Source organism: Silurus aristotelis (genome assembly GCF_946808225.1).
Source record: "Silurus aristotelis genome assembly, chromosome: 24".
Classification (NCBI taxonomy): domain Eukaryota; kingdom Metazoa; phylum Chordata; class Actinopteri; order Siluriformes; family Siluridae; genus Silurus; species Silurus aristotelis.
Genome location: NC_139597.1, coordinates 16,498,601 through 16,519,615, shown reverse-complemented (window position 1 = coordinate 16,519,615; position 21,015 = coordinate 16,498,601). Strand labels below are relative to the sequence as shown.

Genomic DNA, 21,015 nt, shown 5'->3' with positions numbered 1-21,015 from the left:
GTAGACAACTGTATCTAATGATTATTTTTTACAAAAAGTTACAAATCTTTGTTGGCAAATATTTATTATTTTTAGAATTTTTTCTTGGCATATTAACTAATTCTTTTGGCTGTATTTATTCTATATGAGTAAACTACTTAATAGTTTTATTCATACCAAAATGTTGTATTTTATAAGCTCAGTAAAAAGTATTTTGCAGCCTAGTACTTTACAACTACAAAGAGCCATTAGAAGTAACAAATCATCTAGAGTACAAGTACCTGAAATCTATACTTTAGTACAGTACAATACTTAGCCTTACAATAACGCACTTCATTTCCATAACTTCCATCACTACACTTTGGTTATATTTATAAAAAGACAAAAAGCAGATTTAATTACACACTTTAGATTCAGGGTTAAGGTCACTGGTTCACTGTCAAGAAAAAAAAGGTTTTTACATTACAGTTCATCATCAGAATTTTCGAAATCACTGTCATAGTCATCAGCTGACGATTTGTTTAAAAAGTTGATGTTCTCTGCTCCAGACAAAACATGCAGGTAACAGTCTCTTGCTTGCACCCTCATATCTCTGATTTTACATTGCTTTCTGTGGATGATGTTCTGCAGACCTTTCAAACCTTCTTCACTTAGGCCACATTGCGAATCTTAAAAAGAAGAACAAAATAACATTAAGCATCCATTAGAAACCTTACAAACAAACATCATTGTTGTGTATGTTTATTAGGGCTTTTTACTTTAATGATTAGACAGGACATGTCCTATGTAGTTATAGGACTATTTACTAGTCAAAAAAAGCAGACTCTTACTAACAGTAAAATAAAGATAATCAGATGCCTCTTGAGTTGTGATGGCTGAAATAACTTAACTTATAACATTCTTTCTCAGCTATGGAACTGGAACTGTGTTTTAAGTTAATTTTCCCAGAAAAAAAAATGTGGCAGCCCTTTGTTTATGCTTATGTTTGTGTCATATGTTACAAATTCTTACTTTTCAGACTCCCGCTGGCAAACAAGCAGGACAGTTCTCTGAGGGTCTCAGCATGATTCGAAAGATATTTCCAATGTTCATCTCTGCAACAACAATTTTCTGCTCCTCCTGAAGTCGCCTTAGTGACATGATGATTTCGAATGCCTTTCTTTTTGTCCTAAAATCAACAGTGTCTGGAATGCATGAGAAAAAATTACGTCATATGGGGTTGCAGATTGACATTTGCGGCATTGTGGCTGATGTGTCATTATATAAAAGAATTGTCAGAAGACTAGTGTACATACCACTGTGTGGTAGCTGCCATGGCCAAGCTGTCTCACCAGACAAAATGGTTTCCAAGCACAGAGTTTCTGTTTTTGGAACCATTATGTTGTATTTCTCCACAACTGATGTCAGGATCCCCTTCTCTTCCCTGATCTTGCGGCGGATCCTGGCACGACCCTTGCCATCTGTATCTTTATAGAGATGCTGGGAACGCCTCTTGATACTCGCCACCAGCACCTGAATTCTGCTGGCCAAAGCATCAACATCATTTGTGGTGGTGGTTGTTGTTGCTGAGAAGAAATTACAACAAGAGTAACAATTACAATTATTCATTCATTCATTCATTTTCTCCCGCTTATCCGTAATTCGGGTCGCGGGGGCAGCAGTCTAAGCAGTCGCCTTCGACTGCTGCCCAATCCTCACAGCACCGTCCCTTACGGTCCCTCCTGCAGGTGGTGAGCCCACGGGAAGGTGGCCCCACATCACTCCGACGTCACGGACCTTGATATTTCCCTCGTAAGGGACCCCCGGAGCATAGAGGGTTAAGGGCCTTGCTCAAGGGCCCAAGAGTGGCAGCCTGGCGATACCGGGGCTCGAACCCCAGACCTTCCGATCGGCAACCAAGCGCCTTAACCGCTGGAGCCACCACTCCCCCCCACAATTACAATTAATTATAACTAAATGTATTACTAGTAATATATATATATATATATATATATGTATATATATATATATATATATATATATATATATATATATATATATATATATATATATATATATATATATATATACACACAGTGTATACACACACACACACTAGTCATTTCCTCACCGTCTGCTCACTCCTTTACATCATTGACCCAGTCTTCCAATTGGCTCTCTGTCACTATCAGGTCGACTTTCATGGACTCTAGGTTTTGCAACTGGCTTTGCAGAGCTTTCATGGTCTGAAATGACAAGAAATCACAGATAGTATAAAAACAAACAAATCTTCAATATACAGGGTTAATTAAAAAAGAATGAACCGATTTCATTACGCAATATTTTATTAAAGAAAAGAAAAGAAAACTCCAGCCAAGTCACAAGTAGTAAATTCACAATCAACTTAGATAACTCACGGTCACTGACTCATTCCATGACGATGCTTGAGAACTAAAGCAATGAGTCATGATATCGGTTCATTCGTTTTAAATAACCCTGTACAGCTTCAAAAATGAATGACATTTATTACTGAGCATCTAGAACTAATTCTACTGATTCTATCTTACCTTCTGATATCGGCGTCTCAGTGCGGTGGCCAAATTGTTGAACTTTTGTTGATTCCAGCGCATGGCCATGAGAGTCAGCATGTCTATGCGCCCTGCAAACACCGAAAAAATTTCCCCCCTGTACATATTTAACGCACAGAGTAGCACTCCCTGCTGACACACCGCAAGCTCCAGTCCCTCTTCGTCTACCTTGCTTGCAGGTCTTTGGGAGGTCTCTCTGGCTGCTGACCACTCGCCTCCACAAACACCTCTTCCACTGACCTATAATATAGAAAATAGTTGATGAAAATAAGACTCTTGTAAACAAAATCTGTAGTTGGAGGCAATTGTACTCCTGTATAAAGTCTAATCATCTGCGATTTTACAGTACATGTTTGGATGCCTTGTAAATGTAGTCCACAAATCTTGTCACATCTTCATCCTTAGCTATAAACACGTCTTCAAAGATGGCCTGTTCTTCAGATCTATAAATGTAATACTCACACGACCAAAGCGGACAGTTCGCTGATCCAGCATTATTGAAAAAGATTGGCAGGACAGTCCTGGGGCTGCTATCTTCATTTCTTCAAATTAAAAAAAGACATCTGTGGCATAAATTGTGGCAAAGTTAAGGGTCACAGGCCAGTAGTCACTTCGATTTAGCTCGACCACTCCAGCAGCCCAAGTGGCTTGGCATGCCTCACAACTCAACTCAGGCATGCTTAGATCATATCGTCCTGAAAAAATCTAAAACATTTTCACTTTAATGAAAACCTTAAGTGAATAATCAGGTTTTGGATTATTTTGACCTTTTTTTACATGACTTTTGTATACTTGTTAAACATTACTTAAAAGTCATGTGTAGATCTTACATACAGACCTGTGCCAAACTTATGGAGGTAGAGCATGTATAGATTTTTATCTTCATACACTTACCATTCATTGTGATCACAGCAACAGTCTTCTCTGGGCAGACCATCAATGACTCTGGTGAACAACCGCAAATTTTGTCAGGAACCTCCACAGGCACATGGCGCACTAAACAAGATTGAACATGAATTAAGATCATTTGGATGGACTGAGTAATATAACATTGGAACTATTCTATGGTATTGAAGTACATTGCTGAAAAAGTATACAGAGATGCTCAAAAAGCTAACTGACACGAAGTATCCACATAAATTTAATATCAAACAACAAGAGACAAAAAGGCATATTTAAATAGTAAAGCTTATGAGGACTAACAAGTCCTAGAATAATATTTATGTTGTCCAGACACAAACAAGAACTTACCACAATGGGAAAGAGCCTTCACTACAACAAGTGTTGTTGGAGGCAATAACTGGTAGAATCCAGGAGTCATGGCATCTCGGTTATGAAGAACATGTCTGGTGTGCATGATGACATCACATTCAGCACAAATGAAGGGGCGTGGTCGACAGTCACAACACCGGACAGCAGCTGGATTGCTTCCACACAGTTGGCAGATGTGTGTTACCACATTTTCTCATGCCACAGCCGTGTTCACCAGGCGGGGTCTATCTGCCCTCCAGTTCTCTGAAATGAGACTTTGTCTTGTGCTCCAGTTTGAGGAAACTAGGAGAGGATCTCTTGAGGTTCCAAGAGCTGATGCATCATCATCTAAAGAATCGCTCAGTGAGTGCTGGAGATCTTGCATGAAAAACTGTTAAAATAGTATGGAATATTAAACACACACAAACACACATTATATATATTATGTAATTTACAGAATGAAGTACACACCAACAGTCTCTGGAGAAAAGGTCACCTCACAGTTAGTGTCAGGAGCATTGATGGGAGGATCAGTTTTCCGAATGTGATCAGCTGTACCAGATAAAAACAACAAAGAACAACATTCAGAACATTTACAACTTCTCCCACAATTGTATCTCCCTTATTACCAGTGTAAAATGGTCCAAGCTCACTGTTTAACATTTAGTCGAGAGGACTAGCAGACTTTTTATTTCCCAAAACCAAATGTAGACAGTTCAATTGCTTGCAGTTATCTGTCTATAAGGTGTCAAATAGATGAGGAAAGCAAATAAACATGCTTGCTGTAGAAGCAGATCATAAAAAAACAAGCTGGTTGGCCACTGACAACACACTCAGAACAAACCAATCATTTAGTGAATCATTCAGTGTTTATACAAACACTGTATTTCATTCAATTTATTTTGATGTTAAAAATCAGTGCTTCTGGTTTGATTGTTTACATCATATTCCTTGTTTGATACATTCATAAGTGCCTAAACAATCCAGATATTAAATATATCTTGAATGAAAAATTATACTGACCCTCATTTGACTGATTCCTGCTTGATCTTGGTCTTGCATAGACAATGTTTCTCTCTTTCTCCAATGTACCCTTGGTTCAGGTGTTTTTACTGCTGCTGCTTCCTCCTCTCCCTGCAGCTCTTGAAGTAAGTCATCAAGACTTTGGAGCTTATCATTGATTTATTGATGCTCAACCAGGTTATCCAGCAGCATAAACTGTTCTTGTAGTTCTGAATCACTCATGGTGAGGGGCAGAAACAGACAGAAAGACGGACAGATAAAACAACAACAAAAATAACAACAACAACAACAACAGATGTAAACAGTGAGAGAGAGAGAGAGAGAGAGAGAGAGTGAGAGAGAGAGAGAGAGAGAGAGAGAGCAGGTTAACAAGACAGACGTAAAAGTGCCTTTTGCTATTTTGTGTGTGTGTGTTGGGGGGGGGGGTTGAGGGGATTCAAATAAAAGAGGAATGTTGGAAGCTGGCATATCTGAAGGACCTGATGAGAGAAAAAAGAAAGATAGAATTTAGAATTGAACTCCTTAAATTTTTACCATTATTTTCTTTATCAGTGTTGGCAGATTGGGCAGTTTGTGATGGTTTTAAATTGTACTATGTGGGATGAAATGGGATTAGACAGGTGGGATTTTGATATTTCTGATGTACCAAATGACAGACATGGAAAATAGTTTACAACGTACTTACAACCTAACCTTCTTTAGACAAGAACATTTAATTTGCTTTATTATATTGTAAATATGTGATGCTCCACAGTATTGTTTTTTTTTTTAATTAATTAATTGTCGACATTAATTTGTATTGTTATTGGTAAGATTTGTGTATTTACTAGAGTTTTTTGTGTGGATTTTGAACAATTACTGGAAAACACACCAATCTGGCAACACTGTTCCTCATCTGAACATTTATAAATGGCTAAGGTATTAAAGTGCTACTGTCATTTTGGTAACTTAAAACATACAATTTCCAAATATCATACAATCTCCTCTATTTCCTTGCATGATTAAATGTGGAAAAACAAATAAACAAACTTGAATGTAATGATCTATCTTAGCCCGCTACTACACATTTGGTGCAGCAAGTTATATGTTTATAATGTCTGCTGTGATTTACTGCATCACAAAACTGCTTCCTTTCACTTCTACAGCTTCTAAACACAACTTCTTCACCTGATTGAACAGTTTTTGTTTCGTAAATTGTAGGGATTTTTCCCAATTATATTAATGAACTGTTCTACTTACCAAGTGGAAAACCTCTCCATACAATGATGTCAGCGCCACTGATGAATTTATTAATAAATAAATAAATAATAAATAATAAATAAATAAATAAATAAATAAATAAATAAATAAATAAATAAATAAATAAATAAATAAGAAAAGTCCTAATGAATAAATAAATAAATAAATAAATTTATTTATTTTTTATGAAAAAAGGCTAACCATAATTTGTCATGACGCCTTTTTCGTTTACTTATTGCAGATTTGAACGGTTTCATATTCTTATCAAAAAAGAAATTGTTTTCAATCCACCTTTTTTCATGTAACATTTTTCGTTTACATTTTGCACTTTTTAACGTTTTTGACATTAATTTATTCTTATATATCTAAACATTCATATTTTCACAACTAATTGTTTATGAGTAAGGTTAACATATTTTTTAAAAATAAAATTATGGTAAAAAAAAAAAAAAAACAATAACTTGATCACAATAACTTGATTTGTCATAGCACGTTTATCTGTGAAGTTTTTCATGAAATTATTCCTTTTAATATGAAAATTTATATTTTACCAATAAATTTCATATTTATATTAGAAAAGTAATATTTATGTCAAAACATGGTATTTCATGAAAATAAATATGACCTTTTATATTTTCACGTTAACGTTTTAAAACTTGATTTGTCATATCACGTTTTTCATTGAATTTGTGCACTTTTTAACAGTTTTTCATGAAATTATTTGGATGAATATGAAAATGTAAATTTCCCAATTAATTTCATATTTCCATTAAAAAAAGTTATATTTTTCTTAGCCCATAGTTCTTAATGTAAGTTTTTTGCTTACATATTGCACTTTTAAACACTTTTTCATTAAATTATGATTATGAATAAGAAAATTTATATTTTTGTATCACATTTTTAATAAAAGAGTAATATTTTTGTCAAACTTGATTTGTATAGTCACTTTATTGTTCTGCATTGACTTTGTATACAAAAATTTTTATTTTACCAATTTATTTCATATTCATATTAAATTAGTCAATTTTTTTGCCAAACAAATTTATCATGAAACCTTTTTCGTTCACTTATTGCACATTTTTAAATGGTTTTGCATGAACATATGGTTCTGTATATGAACATTAAAAGTTTACTAATTATTTGTATATTAATGTAAAATGTCATAATTGTGTCAAACAATGGTTTGTCATGTGAAAGTTTTTTGTTTACGTATTGCACTTTTTAATGGTTTATAATGCAATTATGCTATGAAAATCCATATTTTCACAAGAACTCATTTTTTTTAATTTTTTTTTATAAAATTATGGTTATAAATATGAAATGTAATATTTTAATAAAACATATTTGTTTAAAATCTTTGTTTGTCCTAACAGTTTTAACGATGAACATTTGCACTTTTGTTAGATAATTATTATGCCCAAACTTATTTCTTGGAGAGGTTTTCCATACGATATATATATATATATATATATATATATATATATATATATATATATATATATATATATATATATATATATATATATATATATATATATATTTACACATTGGAAAGAAAGCCTGACCAAAAGCTGTTTCCTGTTTTGATAAGAAGACATACTAGCTGGAGATGTGTGAGCCCAGATAAAGACTTTCTGTATACATTACGGACTAACATCATAAATATTCTATAGACACTGAACAGACAAAGGAATGTGTGTGAACCAGTGTGAGAAATGTGCGAGTGGTAAGTTTGTAATCTTGCATACCAGTGTAGATTTATTCATTGCTAGAGACTCAAAGACTCAAAGTACGTCGCTCTGGATAAGGGCATCTGCTTAACACTAACAATGGCCATTTTCAATCAATTATGATTTAGCATCACACATCAATAAAATTGGATGTGCTTTCCTGGAAACTGGATCGGTGATATAAACTGCAAATGAAAAGATAAAGACAAAATCAAAACAACAGATTTCATTTCGATTCGTCCCTACATGCATAATCCTTCATCATTAACACTCCAAGCGTCTTTTATCTTTTATCTTCTCCAAGACATCATGAGACAATTGTTACTCAGAGCTTCCTGTACCTTTCAGGAGCATTTGATACAGTCACCCACAAGACACTTTTTTCAACCCTCAAGAGCCTCTGTATCCACGGAACAGCATGGGAATGGTTTGCTTTCTACCTGAAAGGTCGCTTATACCAGGTAACATGGAGGGGATCCACATCTGCCCCGTGCAGACTCACCACTGGTGTCCCACAAGGGTCAGTACTTAGTCCCCTTCTTTTCTCCCTCTATACCCACTCCATTGGTGAAGTCATATCCTCGCATGGGTTTTCTTTACTACTGCTATGCAGATGACACTCAACTAATCTTTTCTTTCCCTCCATCAGATACCACAGCTTCTCCTCGGATCTCCGCATGCTTGACAGACATATCTTCATGGATGAGTGCTCACCAACTAAAACTCAACCCCAGCAAAACAGAACTGCTGGCCATCCCAGGTGATTCATCTCCAGGTCAAGATCTTAGAATAACACTTCATGACTCATTGATCTCTTCTTCAGCCACTGCTCGTAACCTTGGGGTAACTATGGACAATGAACTGTCCTTCTTCCCACATGTCGCAAAATTTCTTCTCTACAACATCCGAAGGATTCGACCATTTCTGTCCACACAGGCTGCCCAGGTGCTTGTTCAGTCTCTTGTCATTTCAAGACTCGACTAGTGCAACGCTCTGCTGGCAGGTCTTACCCTGAACGCTATCCGTCCACTGCAAATGATCCAAAATGCAGCTGCACAAGCAGCGGAGTCCCTGACTATCTTCAAGCAACAACTAAAGCCCTACCTCTTCCTGTAACACTTAAATAAGCACTTCCCAAGTTTGTAGAATTCGAGGGTTATATTTATATTAAGTTTGTAATCTGGGGTACCAGTGTCGATTTATTCATTACTAGAGACTTTCGTTATTGATTAATTATGATTTTCTAACTCATTTTCATTCACTTTTTGCAGTTTTTATGAAATTATGATTATGAATAACAAAAATTAATATTTTTGAAATAACAGTTATTTTTGGGAAAAATATATTTTGGTCTGGAAATGTTTTGTTCTATCAAATTTTATCAGAAACATGTAAAATTATTTAGTGCAAGTGCATGCTGTTTGTGCAAATATTCTTGGTTTGAAAAAACGCTTTGTCTTCGCGCTAGAAGCCAGAGACTTGCGGAATCGCTTTTTCAGCGGATAAGAAACACATTCTTGACAGCACATAGAAGGATTTGCCAAATTTGTGCTGTTGTTTCGTTATTGATTAATTATGATTTTCTAACTCATTTTCATTCACTTTTTGCAGTTTTCAACAGTTTTTATGAAATTATAAATATGAAAATTCATATTTTTGAAATAACTAAAATATTTTTTGGAAAAATATATTTTGGTCTGGAAATGTTTTGTTCTATCAAATTTTATCAGAAACATGTAAAATTATTTAGTGCAAGTGCATGCTGTTTGTGCAAATATTCTTGGTTTGAAAAAACGCTTTGTCTTCGTGCTAGAAGCCTGAGACTTGCGGAATCGCTTTTTCAGCGGATAAGAAACACATTCTTGACAGCACATAGAAGTATTTGCCAAATATGTGCTGTTGTTCCGTTTTTGATCAATTATGACATTCTAACCCATTTTCATTCACTTTTTGCAGATTTCAACAGTTTTTAGTAAATTATGAATATGAAAATTCATATTTTTGAAATAACAGATATTTTTAGGAAAAATATATTTAGGTCTAGAAATGTTTTGTTCTATCATATTTTATCAGAAACATGTAAAATTATTTAGCGCAAGTGCATTCTGTTTGTGCAAATATTCTTGGTTTGACAAACCTCTTTCTCTTCGTCCTAGAAGCCTGAGACTTGCGGAATCGCATTTTCAGCGGATGAGAAACACATTCTTGACAGCACATAGAAGGATTTGCAAAATATGTGCTGTTGTTCCGTTTTTGATCAATTATGACATTCTAACCCATTTCCATTCTCTTTTTGCAGATTTAATTAAAATATGAATATGAAAATTCATATTTTTGAAATAACAAATAATTATTTGAAAAATTTGTTTTGGTCTGAAAATATTTTGTTCTATCGTATCTCAAACATGTAAAATTATTATGGGCAAGTGCATTCTGTTTGTGCAAATATTCTTGGTTCGAAAAACCTCTTTCTCTTCGTCTAGAAGCCAGAGACTTGCGGAATCGCATTTTCAGCGGATAAGAAACTCATTTTTGACAGCACATAGAAGGATTTGCAAAATATGTGCTGTTGTTTCGTTTTTGATCAATTATGACATTCTAACCTATTTTAATTCACTTTTTGCAGTTTTCAACAGTTTTTAGTAAATTATGAATATGAAAATTCATATTTTTGAAATAACAGATATTTTTAGGAAAAATATATTTTGGTCTGGAAATGTTTTGTTCTATCATATTTTATCAGAAACATGTAAAATTTTTTAGCGCAAGTGCATGCTGTTTGGGCAAATATTCTTGGTTTGACAAACCTCTTTCTCTTCGTGCTAGAAGCCAGAGACTTGCTGAATCGCATTTTCAGCGGATAAGAAACACATTTTTGACAGCACATAGAAGGATTTGCAAAATATGTGTTGTTGTTCCGTTTTTGATCAATTATGACATTCTAACCCCTTTTTCATTCACTTTTTGCAGTTTTTATTAAATTATGAATAAGAAAATTCATATTTTTGAAATAACAAATATTTATTTGAAAAATTTGTTTTAGTCTGAAAATATTTTGTTCTATCTTATCTCATCATAAACATGTAAAATTATTATGGGCAAGTGCATTCTGTTTGTGCAAATATTCTTGTTTCGAAAAACCTCTTTCTCTTTGTCTAGAAGCCAGAGACTTGCGGAATCGCATTTTCAGCGGATAAGAAACTCATTTTTGACAGCACATAGAAGGATTTGCAAAATATGTGCTGTTGTTCCGTTTTTGATCAATTATGACATTCTAACCCATTTTCATTCACTTTTTGCAGTTTTTATTAAATTATGAATATGAAAATTCATATTTTTGAAATAACAAATATTTATTTGAAAAATTTGTTTTGGTCAGAAAATATTTTGTTCTATCTTATCTCATCATAAACATGTAAAATTATTATGGGCAAGTGCATTCTGTTTGTGCAAATATCCTTGGTTCGAAAAACCTCTTTCTCTTCGTCCTAGAAGCCAGAGACTTGCGGAATCGCAATTTCAGCGGATGAGAAACACATTCTTGACAGCACATAGAAGGATTTGCCAAATTTGTGCAGTTGTTTCGTTAATGATTAATTATGATTTTGTAACTCATTTTCATTTACTTTTTGCAGTTTTCAAAAGTTTTTATGAAATTATGATTATGAATATGAAAATTCATATTTTTGAAATAACATATTTTGAGGAAAAATATATTTTGGTCTGGAAATGTTTTGTTCTATCATATTTTATCAGAAACATGTAAAATTATTTAGCGCAAGTGCATGCTGTTTGGGCAAATATTCTTGGTTCGAAAACCTCTTTCTCTTCGTGCTAGAAGCCTGAGACTTGCGGAATCGCATTTTCAGCGGATAAAAAACTCATTTTTGACAGCACATAGAAGGATTTGCAAAATATGTGCTGTTGTTCCGTTTTTGATCAATTATGACATTCTGACCCATTTTCATTCTCTTTTTGCAGATTTTATTAAATTATGAAAATGAAAATTCATATTTTTGAAATAACAAATATTTATTTGAAAAATTTGTTTTAGTCTGAAAATATTTTGTTCTATCTTATCTCAAACATGTAAAATTATTATGGGCAAGTGCATTCTGTTTGTGCAAATATTCTTGGTTCGAAAAACCTCTTTCTCTTCGTGCTAGAAATTGATTTTTACATCACATAGAAGGATTTGTAAAATATGTGCTGTTGTTCCGTTTTGATCAATTATGACATTCTAACCCATTTTCATTAACTTTTTGCAGTTTTCAACAGTTTTTATTAAATTATGTTTATGAATATGAAAATTTATATTTTTGAAATAACTAAAATATTTTTAGGAAAAATATATTTTGGTCTGGAAATGTTTTGTTCTATCAAATTTTATCAGAAACATGTAAACTTATTTAGTGCAAATATTCTTGGTTTGAAAAACCGCTTTGTCTTCGTGCTAGAAGCCTGAGACTTGCGGAATCGCATTTTCAGCGGATAAGAAACACATTCTTATAGAAGGATTTGCCAAATTTGTGCTGTTGTTTCGTTATTGATAAATTATGATTTTCTAACTCATTTTCATTCACTTTTTGCAGTTTTTATGAAATTATGATTATGAATAACAAAAATTAATATTTTTGAAATAACAGTTTTTTTTAGGAAAAATATATTTTGGTCTGGAAATGTTTTGTTCTATCAAATTTTATCAGAAACATGTACAATTATTTAGTGCAAGTGCAAATATTCTTGGTTTGAAAAAACGCTTTGTCTTCGTGCTAGAAGCCTGAGACTTGCGGAATCGCATTTTCAGCAAATTCCAAACTTATTTTTGACAGCACATAGAAGGATATGCAAAACATGTGCTGTTGTTTCGTTATTGATTAATTATGATTTTCTAACTCATTTTCATTCACTTTTAGCAGTTTTCAACAGTTTTTATGAAATTATAAATATGAAAATTCATATTTTTGAAATAACTAAAATATTTTTTGGAAAAATATATTTTGGTCTGGAAATGTTTTGTTCTATCAAATTTTATCAGAAACATGTAAAATTATTTAGTGCAAGTGCATGCTGTTTGTGCAAATATTCTTGGTTTGAAAAAACGCTTTGTCTTCGCGCTAGAAGCCTGAGACTTGCGGAATCGCATTTTCAGCGGATAAGAAACACATTCTTGACAGCACATAGAAGGATTTGCCAAATTTGTGCTGTTGTTTCGTTATTGATTAATTATGATTTTCTAACTCATTTTCATTCACTTTTAGCAGTTTTCAACAGTTTTTATGAAATTATAAATATGAAAATTCATATTTTTGAAATAACTAAAATATTTTTTGGAAAAATATATTTTGGTCTGGAAATGTTTTGTTCTATCAAATTTTATCAGAAACATGTAAAATTATTTAGTGCAAGTGCATGCTGTTTGTGCAAATATTCTTGGTTTGAAAAACCGCTTTGTCTTCGTGCTAGAAGCCTGAGACTTGCGGATTCGCTTTTTCAGCGGATAAGAAACACATTCTTGACAGCACATAGAAGTATTTGCCAAATATGTGCTGTTGTTCCGTTTTTGATCAATTATGACATTCTAACCCATTTTCATTCACTTATTGCAGTTTTCAACAGTTTTTATGAAATTATGAATGACAATTCATATTTTTGAAATAACTATAATATGTATTTGATAAATTTGTTTTGGTCAGAAAATATTTTGTTCTATCTTATCTCATCATAAACATGTAAAATTTTTATAGGCAAGTGCATTCTGTTTGTGCAAATATTCTTGGTTCGAAAAACCGCTTTCTTTTAGTCCTAGAAGCCTGAGACTTGCGGAATCGCATTTTCAGCAAATTCCAAACTTATTTTTGACAGCACATAGAAGGATATGCAAAACATGTGCTGTTGTTTCGTTATTGATTAATTATGATTTTCTAACTCATTTTCATTCACTTTTAGCAGTTTTCAACAGTTTTTATGAAATTATAAATATAAAAATTCATATTTTTGAAATAACTAAAATATTTTTAGGGAAAATATATTTTGGTCTGGAAATGTTTTGTTCTATCAAATTTTATCAGAAACATGTAAAATTATTTAGTGCAAGTGCATGCTGTTTGTGCAAATATTATTGGTTTGAAAAAACGCTTTGTCTTTATGCTAGAAGCCTGAGACTTGCGGAATCGCTTTTTCAGCGGATAAGAAACACATTCTTATAGAAGGATTTGCCAAATTTGTGCTGTTGTTTCGTTATTAATAAATTATGATTTTCTAACTCATTTTCATTCACTTTTTGCAGTTTTTATGAAATTATGATTATAAATAACAAAAATTAATATTTTTGAATTAACAGTTATTTTTGGGAAAAATATATTTTGGTCTGGAATTGTTTTGTTCTATCAAATTTTATCAGAAACATGTACAATTATTTAGTGCAAGTGCATGCTGTTTGTGCAAATATTCTTGGTTTGAAAAAACGCTTTGTCTTCGTGCTAGAAGCCTGAGACTTGCGGAATCGCATTTTCAGCGGATAAGAAACACATTCTTATAGAAGGATTTGCCAAATTTGTGCTGTTGTTTCGTTATTGATTAATTATGATTTTCTAACTCATTTTCATTCACTTTATGCAGTTTTCAACAGTTTTTATGAAATTATAAATATGAAAATTCATATTTTTGAAATAACTAAAATATTTTTAGGAAAAATATATTTTGGTCAGGAAATGTTTTGTTCTATCAAATTTGATCAGAAACATGTAAAATTATTTAGTGCAAGTGCAAATATTCTTGGTTTGAAAAAACGCATTGTCTTCGTGCTAGAAGCCTGAGACTTGCGGAATCGCATTTTCAGCGGATAAGAAACACATTCTTATAGAAGGATTTGCCAAATTTGTGCTGTTGTTTCGTTATAGATAAATTATGATTTTCTAACTCATTTTCATTCACTTTTTGCAGTTTTTATGAAATTATGATTATGAATAACAAAAATAATATTTTTGAAATAACAGTTATTTTTGGGAAAAATATATTTTGGTCTGGAAATGTTTTGTTCTATTAAATTTTATCAGAAACATGTAAAATTATTTAGTGCAAGTGCATGCTGTTTGTGAAAATATTCTTGGTTCGACAAAACGCTTTGTCTTCGCGCTAGAAGCCTGAGACTTGCGGAATCGCATTTTCAGCGGATAAGAAACACATTCTTGACAGCACATAGAAGTATTTGCCAAATTTGTGCTGTTGTTTCGTTATTGATTAATTATGATTTTCTAACTCATTTTCATTCACTTTTTGCAGATTTTATGAAATTATGATTATGAAAATAACGAAACAACAGCACAAATTTGGCAAATCCTTCTATAAGAATGTGTTTCTTATCCGCTGAAAATGCGATTCTGCAAGTCTCAGGCTTCTAGCACGAAGACAAAGCGTTTTTTCAAACCAAGAATATTTGCACTTGCACTAAATAATTTTACATGTTTCTGATAAAATCTGATAGAACGAAACATTTCCAGACCAAAATATATTTTTCCTAAAAATATTTTAGTTATTTCAAAAATATGAATTTTCATATTTATAATTTCATAAAAACTGTTGAAAACTGCTAAATATATTTTGGTCTGGAAATGTTTTGTTCTATCAAATTTTATTAGAAACATGTACAATTATTTAGTGCAAGTGCATGCTGTTTGTGCAAATATGCTTGGTTTGAAAAAACGCTTTGTATTCGTGCTAGAAGCCTGAGACTTGCGGAATCGCATTTTCAGCGGATAAGAAACACATTCTTATAGAAGGATTTGCCAAACTTGTGCTGTTGTTTCGTTATTGATTAATTATGATTTTCTAACTCATTTTCATTCACTTTTTGCAGTTTTCAACAGTTTTTATGAAATTATAAATATGAAAATTCATATTTTTGAAATAACTAAAATATTTTTAGGAAAAATATATTTTGGTCTGGAAATGTTTTGTTCTATCAAATTTTATCAGAAACATGTAAAATTATTTAGTGCAAGTGCAAATATTCTTGGTTTGAAAAAACGCTTTGTCTTCGTGCTAGAAGCCTGAGACTTGCGGAATCGCATTTTCAGCGGATAAGAAACACATTCTTATAGAAGGATTTGCCAAATTTGTGCTGTTGTTTCGTTATTAAATAATTATGATTTTCTAACTCATTTTCATTCACTTTTAGCAGCTTTCAACAGTTTTTATAAAATTATGAATCTGAAAATTAATATTTTTGAAATAACTAAAATTTTTTAGGAAAAATATATTTTGGTCTGGAAATGTTTTGTTCTATCAAATATTATCAGAAACATGTACAATTATTTAGTGCAAGTGCATGCTGTTAGTGCAAATATTCTTGGTTTGAAAAAACGCTTTGTCTTCATGCTAGAAGCCTGAGACTTGCGGAATCGCATTTTCAGCGGATAAGAAACACATTCTTATAGAAGGATTTGCTAAATTTGTGCTGTTGTTTCGTTATTGATAAATTATGATTTTCTAACTCATTTTCATTCACTTTTTGCAGTTTTTATGAAATTATGATTATGATTAACAAGAATTAATATTTTTGAAATAACAATTATTTTTAGGGAAAATATATTTTGGTCTGGAAATGTTTTGTTCTATCAAATTTTATCAGAAACATGTAAAATTATTTAGTGCAAGTGCATGCTGTTTGTGCAAATATTCTTGGTTTGAAAAAACGCTTTGTCTTCGTGCTAGAAGCCTGAGACTTGCGGAATCGCTTTTTCAGCGGATAAGAAACACATTCTTATAGAAGGATTTGCCAAATTTGTGCTGTTGTTTCGTTATTGATTAATTATGATTTTCTAACTCATTTTCATTCACTTTTAACAGTTTTCAACAGTTTTTATGAAATTATAAATATGAAAATTCATATTTTTGAAATAACTAAAATATTTGTAGGAAAAATATATTTTGGTCTGGAAATGTTTTGTTCTATCAAATTTTATCAGAAACATGTAAAATTATTTAGTGCAAGTGCATGCTGTTTGTGCAAATATTCTTGGTTTGAAAAAACGCTTTGTCTTCGTGCTAGAAGCCTGAGACTTGCGGAATCGCATTTTCAGCGGATAAGAAACACATTCTTATAGAAGGATTTGCCAAATTTGTGCTGTTGTTTCGTTTTTAATCAATTATGACATTCTAACCCATTTTCATTCACTTTTTGCAGTTTTAATTAAATTATGAATATGAAAATTCATATTTTTGAAATAATTATAATATTTATTTTAAAAATTTGTTTTGGTCAGAAAATATTTAGTTCTATCTTATCTTATCATAAACATGTAAAATTATTATGGGCAAGTGCATTCTGTTTGTGCAAATTTTCTTGGATCAAAAAACCTCTTTCTCTTCGTCCTAGAAGCCTGAGACTTGCGGAATCGCATTTTCAGCGGATGAGAAACACATTCTTGACAGCACATAGAAGGATTTGCAAAATATGTGCTGTTGTTCCGTTTTTGATCAATTATGACATTTTGACCCATTTCCATTCTCATTTTGCAGATTTTATTAAAATATGAATATGAAAATTCATATTTTTTAAATAACAAATATTTATTTGACAAATTTGTTTTAGTCTAAAAAAATATTTTGTTCTATCGTATCTCAACCATGTAAAATTATTATGGGCAAGTGCATTCTGTTTGTGCAAATATTCTTGGTTCAAAAAACCTCTTTCTCTTCGTCCTAGAAGCCAGAGACTTGCGGAATCGCGTTTTCAGCGGATAAGAAACTCATTCTTGACAGCACATAGAAGGATTTGCAAAATATGTGCTGTTGTTTCGTTTTTAATCAATTATAACATTCTAACCCATTTTCATTCACTTTTTGCAGTTTTTATTAAAATATGAATATGAAAAGTCATATTTTTGAAATAACAAAAATTTGTTGAAAAAATTTGTTTTGGTCAGAAAATATTTTGTTCTATCTTATCTCAAAATTATTATGGGCAAGTGCATTCTTTTTGTGCAAATATTCTTAATTCGAAACCCATCTTTCTCTTCGTCTTGAAGCCAGAGACTTGCTGAATCGCATTTTCAGCGGATAAGAAACTCATTCTTGACAGCACAAAGAAGGATTTGCCAAATTTGTGCAGTTGTTTCGGTAATGATTAATTATGATTTTTTAACTCAAAATTAATAATATGAAAATTAATATTTTTGAAATAACAAATATTTATTTGAAAAATTTGTTTTGGTCAGAAAATATTTTGTTCTATCTTATCTCATCATAAACATGTAAAATTATTATGGGCAAGTGCATTCTGTTTGTACAAATATTCCTTGTTCGAAAAACCTCTTTCTCTTCGTCCTAGAAGCCAGAGATTTGCGGAATCGCATTTTCAGCGGATGAGAAACACATTCTTGACAGCACATAGAAGGATTTGCCAAATTTGTGCAGTTGTTTCGGTAATGATTAATTATGATTTTTTAACTCATTTTCATTCACTTTTTGCAGTTTTCAACAGTTTTTATGAAATTATGATTATGAATATGAAAATTCATATTTTTGAAAAAACAGATATTTTTAGGAAAAATATATTTTGGTCTGGAAATGTTTTGTTCTATCATATTTTATCCGAAACATGTAAAATTATTTAGCGCAAGTGCATGCTGTTTGTGCAAATATTCTTGGTTTGAAAAACCTCTTTCTCTTCGTCTAGAAGCCAGAGACTTGCGGAATCGCATTTGCAGCGGATAAAAAACTCATTTTTGATAGCACATAGAAGGATTTGCAAAATATGCACTGTTGTTCCGTTTTTGATCAATTATGACATTCCAACTCATTTTCATTCACTTTTTGCAGTTTTTATTAAATTATGAATATGAAAATTCATATTTTTGAAATAACAACTATTAATTTGAAAAATTTGTTTTAGTCTGAAAATATTTTGTTCTATCTTATCTCAAACATTTAAAATTATTATGGGCAAGTGCATTCTGTTTGTGCAAATTTTCTTGGTTCGAAAAACCTCTTTCTCTTCGTCCTAGAAGCCAGAGACTTGCAGAATCGCATTTTCAGCGGATGAGAAACACATTCTTGACAGCATATAGAAGGATTTGCCAAATTTGTGCAGTTGTTTCGTTAATGATTAATTATGATTTTCTAACTCATTTTCATTCACTTTTTGTAGTTTTCAACAGTTTTTATCAAATTATGATTATGAATATGAAAACTCATACTTTTGAAATAACAAATATTTATTTGAAAAATTTGTTTTAAGGTCCCCTGGTGGTCTAGTGGTTAAGATGCAGCGCTCTCACCGCTGCGACCCGGGTTCGATTCCCGGTCAGGGAACCATCCCCAGCCACTCTTAGTGCCGGTCCCAAGCCCGGATAAATTGGGGAGGGTTGCGTTAGGAAGGGCATCCAGCGTAAAACATGTGCCAAATCAAACGTGCGGAGGATCCGCTGTGGGACCCCTAACGGGAGAAGCCGAAAAGAAAGTTGTTTTATTTGAAAAATTTGTTTTGGTCAGAAAATATTTTGTTCTATAAATAAATTATTATGGGTAAGTGCATTCTGTTTGTGCATCTCATCATAAACATGTAAAATTATTATGGGTAAGTGCATTCTGTTTGTGCAAATATTCTTGGTTCGAAAAACCTCTTTCTCTTCGTCCTAGAAGCCAGAGGCTTGCGGAATCGCATTTTCAGCGGATAAGAAACACATTCTTGACAGCACATAGAAGGATTTGCCAAATTTGTGCAGTTGTTTCGTTAATGATTAATTATGATTTTCTAACTCATTTTCATTTACTTCTGGCAGTTTTTAATTAAATTATGAATATGCAAATTCATATTTTTGAAATAACAGAAATTTTTAGGAAAAATATATTTTGGTCTGGAAATGTTTTGTTCTATCATATTTTATCAGAAACATGTAAAATGATTTAGCGCAAGTGCATGCTGTTTGGGCAAATATTCTTGGTTTGAAAAACCGCTTTGTCTTCGTGCTAAAAGCCTGAGACTTGCGGAATCGCATTTTCAGCGGATAAGAAACTCATTTTTGACAGCACATAGAAGGATTTGCAAAATATGCACTGTTGTTCCGTTTTTGATCAATTATGACATTCTAACCCATTTTCATTCACTTTTTGCAGATTTCAACAGTTTTCAGTAAATTATGAATATGAAAATTCATATTTTTGAAATAACAGATATTTTTAGGAAAAATATATTTAGGTCTAGAAATGTTTTGTTCTATCATATTTTATCAGAAACATGTAAAATTATTTAGCGCAAGTGCATTCTGTTTGTGCAAATATTCTTGGTTTGACAAACCTCTTTCTCTTCGTCCTAGAAGCCTGAGACTTGCGGAATCGCATTTTCAGCGGATGAGAAACACATTCTTGACAGCACATAAAAGGATTTGCAAAATATGTGCTGTTGTTCCGTTTTTGATCAATATGACATTCTAACCCATTTCCATTCTCTTTTTGCAGATTTAATTAAAATATGAATATGAAAATTCATATTTTTGAAATAACAAATAATTATTTGAAAAATTTGTTTTGGTCTGAAATTATTTTGTTCTATCGTATCTCAAACATGTAAAATTATTATGGGCAAGTGCATTCTGTTTGTGCAAATATTCTTGGTTCGAAAAACCTCTTTCTCTTCGTCTAGAAGCCAGAGACTTGCGGAATCGCATTTTCAGCGGATAAGAAACTCATTTTTGACAGCACATAGAAGGATTTGCAAAATATGTGCTGTTGTTCCGTTTTTGATCAATTATGACATTCTAACCCATTTTCATTCACTTTTTGCAGTTTTCAACAGTTTTTAGTAAATTATGAATATGAAAATTCATATTTTTGAAATAACAGATATTTTTAGGAAAAATATATTTTGGTCTGGAAATGTTTTGTTCTATCATATTTTATCAGAAACATGTAAAATTTTTTAGCGCAAGTGCATGCTGTTTGGGCAAATATTCTTGGTTTGACAAACCTCTTTCTCTTCGTGCTAGAAGCCAGAGACTTGCTGAATCGCATTTTCAGCGGATAAGAAACACATTCTTGACAGCACATAGAAGGATTTGCAAAATATGTGTTGTTGTTCCGTTTTTGATCAATTATGACATTCTAACCCCTTTTTCATTCACTTTTTGCAGTTTTTATTAAATTATGAATAAGAAAATTCATATTTTTGAAATAACAAATATTTATTTGAAAAATTTGTTTTAGTCTGAAAATATTTTGTTCTA

The 21,015-nt window shown here is 32.1% G+C and overlaps 2 long non-coding RNA genes across 2 annotated transcripts; both read right to left on the bottom strand.

Annotated features, from left to right (window-relative positions):
• Nucleotides 1-372: 372 nt before the first annotated feature.
• Nucleotides 373-4,350, bottom strand: LOC310719226. Its single transcript, XR_014531391.1, has 3 exons — nt 4,267-4,350; nt 3,441-3,542; nt 373-647 (listed from the first exon to the last, which is right to left on the bottom strand). It is a non-coding gene; the product is annotated as an uncharacterized lncRNA (long non-coding RNA).
• LOC310719233 lies at nt 1,435-2,596 on the bottom strand. Its single transcript, XR_014531400.1, has 3 exons — nt 2,526-2,596; nt 2,090-2,204; nt 1,435-1,544 (listed from the first exon to the last, which is right to left on the bottom strand). It is a non-coding gene; the product is annotated as an uncharacterized lncRNA (long non-coding RNA).
• Nucleotides 4,351-21,015: the final 16,665 nt, after the last annotated feature.